This window comes from Meleagris gallopavo, chromosome 12 (genome assembly GCF_905368555.1).
Source record: "Meleagris gallopavo chromosome 12, MGAL_WU_HG_1.1, whole genome shotgun sequence".
NCBI classification, from domain to species: Eukaryota; Metazoa; Chordata; class Aves; order Galliformes; family Phasianidae; genus Meleagris; species Meleagris gallopavo.
The window spans coordinates 12,636,807-12,642,972 of record NC_139415.1 but is presented as its reverse complement, the minus strand read 5'-3'; positions in this window follow the sequence as shown (position 1 = coordinate 12,642,972).

Sequence of the window (6,166 nt, the reverse complement as noted above, 5' to 3'; positions counted from 1 at the left end):
TCCTGGAGGAGGCAACAGTCTGAGAAATTCTACTTCTCTGCTGCAAAGCCTGGAAACAGGTGGCTGTTGTTATATGCCTGGTGGGACCTCAGCATGGGGTGCAAAATCTCCCCCCTGCCTTGGATGTGAACCAATATTGCTTCAGCAGACAGCCAGGGCTGGAAAGCCCTGAGAGACTTCATCATGACCCACATCTGTCCTTTGTCATAGGAGTGTTGTGTTCCTCCTGGAATTGCTGGGTCTTGGGAGAAAGAGCAAACAAGCACCAATGGCTGGGAGCAGTGATGAAGTCAGATTTCTTATCCCGTGGCCAGCTCCAGCGACTGCACAGTGCAGTGGTTGTGGGGATCCCTGTCTGTACCCCACCAGCCATAGCCTGGACATTGCAGCCACGTGGACATGGAGCTCCCACCCCCTGCTTTGCAGCAAGGGTTGAGCAGGGGAGAATGAGCTCATCCTCACCAGAAATCGCCCTTTGATATCTGCCCGTTCCCCTGGGGCACGGGTCACATATGGCCCAAACACAGAGCAAACTCAAAGATGCAACATGATCAGGGAGCGAAATTCCCTTGCTGCTTCCTTTTGGTAACACTTTAGTGCTGACCCCTTTTTGCAGCGGTGTTTCTGCAGTGCCTCTCTTTATGGCTGGATATGAGGAAGCAGTAAATCCCAGTTCCAGCCTTGTGCTAACACAGAGTGGAGCCAAAATCGCCTGGTGATGAAATGTCTCAGCACAAGAAATGACCTGATGAGATGCCATATTTTCTGAAAAAAACCCAAGCCTGATGTGAATCAGCGCAAGCCCATAGCAGGGATAGGCAAAGTCTGGCTCTGGAGAGGAGGGAAACGTTGCAATGGACAACAGGAAGCAAAAGGAGGAGGGCCTGACAAGCACAACAAGATGCAAAAGGGAAACCTTAAGCCTTGGAGAATCCAGGAGGAGCATCCCTCACCAACTGGAGCTGGGTACCGGGGGCCAAGAGAGCCTTCTTTGAGTGCCAGGCACTGCCAGGCTCCCCGCCCAACTGCTGAGCAAGATTATGTGATAAATGATTACATTAGTCCGGACAGCTTCTCATTTTCCTCCAATCTGGCCTGTCTGCCCTCTTAGCACGGGGCTTCTGATAGCATTTCTCCCTTCACTGACTTCATTTTTCCTGTTAGGTTGTCAAGCTGTCAGCGGGAAGAAAGAAGAAGCATGGACAAGGCTGTTACTGTCAGTGCACCAAGTATGTCCCATGCCTCTCCAATCCCTGCCCAGCAGCAATGAAGAGGACTCCTGGTTTGACGAGGTCTGATTTTGCCAAGAGCAGAAATAGAACAGAATCATAGAATCATTAAGGCTGGAAAAACTACTACGATTATCTAGTCCAACCATCAGCCCATCCCACCATGCCCACTAACCATGCCCCTCAGTACCACATCTATCTTTTCCTTGAATGCCTCCACGGATGCTCACGCCACCTCCCTGGGCAGCCTGTTGCAATGCCTCACCACTGTTCAAAGAAATTTTTCCTTACATGTCTGCTCATCTTCTTCAGAGACTTCCCTGGGCATCACAATAACCTCCATGTCAGCTCAGGTTCCTCTGAGCATGCCAAGGGTTTGATGGAGCTATCCAGAAAGTAAGTTTAGAAGGGTTTTGTTGACACTATCTGGCTAAGATTTATATATTGGTAACAGTTTTGGAGGCAAAATCTGGTGCCTTCTGTGTTGAGGTACAGAGTATGCTGGTGAGCCCTGCTGAGAGATGCAGGTACTCCTGTCCTGGTTGGTTGTTGATGGAGGGAAGCAAACTGATGGTGGGAACCAAGCCAAGCATGTTCTGGTATGGCTTTCTTTTCTTTACTGCCTGGTTTGTGTTTCTGCTGTGAAGACAAAATGGAGAGGTTTGGTGAAAATTAGTTTTCATTACAGCCTGCTGTGTAATGTTCAGCTTAGCTTCCAGGCAGACATTCCTCCTGGCACCAGCAGCTCCATGGAGGGCTGGAGGCTCCGGCAAGGCTGCAGCAGGGTCCTCTGCTCCACACCAGGCTCATGGTCAGCTCCATCACTCAAGACAGCTTCAGTCCCTCCTGAGGCTTAGGGGAGTGGAGGCAGGCTGGTGAGCTTGTGGCTTGGTTTCGTTTTAGGAAGGGAACAGCACTACGGGGTATGACCAGTCCCTATAGACATGTGGCTCTGGATAGAACCTTGTGGATCAAGTAGCCTGGTTCTACTTCTGATAGAAACTTCTCTCTGAATTCTGTTGGTGCAGTTGTTTTCCCCTGTTTTGTCTCTTCCACTGGCTGAAGAGAGGGTTCTCCAACTGCTGGGTTGGAGGGAACAGCAGGCTTAGCAAGGCGGCAACTAGTTATCTGCCGCAGTAACTTCTGACCCTGGGCTTGTCAGCACAGGAGGACATTCTCCTCATCCACATGTGCCCTGAGCTTGCCCCACTGCCCAGCCTGGACTCCAGATCCCACAGGATGAGGCAGCAACTCTGAGCTGATGGCTCAGATCACCTCCCTCCATCCGCCCCTCGGCCCAGCCCTGCACATCCATAGAATTCACAGCACAGGATTCACATTTCCATCTGAGCAACTTTGTGCCTCACGAGCCCACCCCAAAGGCTTCCTAATAGCAGGGAACTTCTCTCAGCCAGGTACATGGGGAATCCATTTTATTTCCCATCACGGAGTCTCTCTTGGACCCCATGGAGTCTGAGCTTAAGGAGATGTTCTCATTAAAGGGAAAAAAAAAAGTTCCCAGCTATTTTCTTTTAGTGCTTCTCTGGAAGGAAGGTTCACCTTTCCCTTGGGAATAGCTGATCTGCATTTTGACAGCAATTCAGGGACACAGGGCCCAGCGGACCATGTAAATATCAATTTTCCAGAGTGGGCAGATCATGTGTAATTATAGAGTATGCCAGGCTTTATGGTCATGGAGGATCTCTCCAACTGACAATAAAATGCTTATGAAGTTGTTTTGAACTTTTTCCAGGGGAGAGGGATGTAGCATGGATCATCCAGCCCTCCTGGAGTCTCTTTCCACCCTTTCCAGAGCACCATATTCTCTGGGCTAAGCTCTGGGGGAAGGATAAGCAAGTAGTAAGGGGCCATAAATTCCAGAAAAGCAGAGCAGGACTTCACCACCCTCTAAAATAATGCGCAAGGAGCAAGAATTTGGGGCTGAGACCCTCAGCAGCTCCTGGTAAGAGAACAGTGTAACTGAGAGTTTGCTTTGGTCTGGGTAATAGCTATCAAGTGTTGAAGGTAAGCAGGGACCTGGAGAGGCTGGAGGTGGACCCTAAGATCATAGAATCATAGAATCATTAATGTTGGTAAAGACCACTGAGATCATCTAGTCCAACCATCAGTGCAACGGCACCATGCCTACTAAACCATATCTGTAAATCAGGTGTCCTCTGTTATTTCTCCATTCTCCTTAGCATCAATATTTTGCCAGACCCAACTCAAAAACAACAAGTGGAAATATATATCTGCCCCAGGAGAAATGGTGGGGAAGATGTTTTTGCACTGGTCATCACTGGGAGACTTGTTCTTGGGACCCCTGGCATAAGCTGAGTCAGCCTCCACCAAACCTGGTGGAAGCAGCAAGAGGTCAGCATCCATCTCCAAGAAACCAAAACTTATCAAGGGCTTCGACACCAAAGCTGGCAACGTGGCTGCATCTTCCTCCTCATCTTTCATAAACAGAACTTCCCTATGAATTACGAGGAACGAGCCATGTGAGACAGCAGGCAGTCTCTTGAGAAACGTTTAGACTAAATCTAGTCTCTCCAGTGAGTCAGTAGCGAAGTAGGTGAGAAAAAAAAAAAATGCTTTTAGAAAAAAAGTGAGACGTTCTGAGAGAAAAATAAGCCCTTAGAGCAGACATTTAATAACACGGCCATAAAGCTGTGGAATGAAAAAAAAAAAAAAAAAAAAAAGGACATGAAACAACAGGTTTGGTGTTATTTTTTTCTAATTTCTGAATCATCTCTTCTGGGATGCATAGGAAAGCACTGGAGGACTCCACAAGCCCACCTCGCCTAGACAACCAGATAGGTACACCACAGTGCTATCTCCTTCCCCCAGCCCTTCTCCAAACATCCCCCAGAGCACCTTACCTGCAGGTGGGATCTCTCCAAGCCCAAGATGTGTCAACAAGGTAATGCTGGTCAACAGAGGAGCAATGGCTCATCTGTGCCATTCCCAAATAGCTACTACCTCTGTGTAGACACTCTTTGTGGGAGAAGAGAGATTTCCCTTCCAAAGTAATTACTCCGCTTGGAAGCACACTAATTAGCCTGGAACAAAGTAGCTCGAGTGTCCGCATGGGGAGCTATTGTGGAATAGCTTATTCTGTCAGAGCTATTCTGGGCAATTTCCTCTCACAAACAGGCCATGAGATTTAATTTTCCTTCTCTCTGCAAACAGATGAAAGGTTTGTGCTAACCAACCCCAAATCATCCCAGCCTTCCTTGCCAGGAGCGAGCAATGGGTGCAAAATGTCCTAAAATCTTCTCTCTTTGGGATTCACTACAATTTTTTTTTTTTATTTTCTTTTTTTAAGTTTCTTCTCTCTCTCTCTCTCTTTTTTTTTTTTTTTTTTTTAAATCAAGAAGATTTACATCACCAGGGCTTTGGATCTATTCCATTGGTGATGCCCAACGCAGCACAAATTAACCCAAACAATGGCCACTGAGGACAATGTTCTGAGCATTCTGTAAATGCACAGAGCACTCACACAATATGCATTTACAAAGACAAAGACAGAGAGAGAAAAAAAAAAAAAATTAAAAAATCACCACAAGAGGTTTAGCAAAAGGCAGTATACCCTCTTAACTCAGACTGCAATTCTTCAAGAAATACATTACGCATTTCATTAGCCTAGAATTAAATTCACCTTTTCCCGGCATATGAGGCAGGAATGATGAAAGGAAGGAAAATAATGGGGAGGAAGAGAAGCAAAGCACACAGTGCACGTGAGTTGGAAGAAGCTGGGAGGATGCAGGGTGGGAGGATGTTAAGGTTGTTTTGTGAAGCCTTTAACATCCGGGTGCCCCAGAGATGGGCAAAGTGTAGGATGTCAAGCTGGAATCATCTCAATAGGATAAGGGGAAATGGTCTCAAATGAAAAGAGGGGAGATTTATATTGGGTGGAAGGAAGAGTGGTGAAGCACTGGCACAGGTTGTCCAGGTTGGTGGGTGCCCCATCCCTGCAGACACTGCAGATCAGGCATAGATGGGGCTCTGAGCACCTGATCAGCTGTAGGTGTTCCTGTTCAGTGCAGGGGAGTTGGACCAGATGGCCTCGAAGGGCCCCTTCCAACTCAAATGATTCTGTGGTTCTATGACTCTAGCAGTACCCCAGGCTCAAATGTCAACTTATCATCCATCTCCTGGCCATCTTCTTGGCATGATGCATTTTCTTCATCTCCTTCTGTACAAAACAGATCTTGTGGATATGTAGAGGGCGAGCAGGCTGGAAGGAATGGTTTTATTCATACCTGATCTTCCCAACAGCTGTCCCACTTTATGACAGCTCCCTTATTTAAAAATAAATCCTCGCCAAAAAAAAACAAACAAAAAAAACAACCAAGTTTGCAATTTGTTCCTCCAAGCTGGACTGCTTTTCTGGCCCTGATTTTATCAGAGTGGAGACAGGCTGTCCTTGCAGAATGATTTTACCATCTTGAAAATGATTACAGAGCTGCACAATGCCTTCAGCTCACCATGTAACGATATTTTTATACACTGCCTCGTTAGATCGTCGCCTGGGTTGAGGATGTTTTCAAACATTGTCTCTTCATGGTCGGCGCACCGCAGCATCGGGAATAGAGTGACAAATTGGAGGGAGTTCAGGGGGCAGCAGCAATAATCAGAAACCTGATTTACAAGGAAATGTTAAGAAAGCTGAGTCTATTTTGTTTGGCTAGAGCGGAGAACGGAGCATCCGCCCATGAGGATCTGGAAGGGCAGGAGGCAGTGCTGAGGGAGGTGGCACTGGGTGTGCAAGGAGAGGAAGAATTAACAAATGAAAAGCCACAGGTGTTGTCTCAGGAATACGTTGTTTTCAGCAGATGTGGTGTAGTTTTGTGGAAGGATCACTGCCAGAAAGCTAGATCACTGGGAGACAGTCCTACAGTGCAGGGATGGAGATAGGAGGCACTGCTCCATCC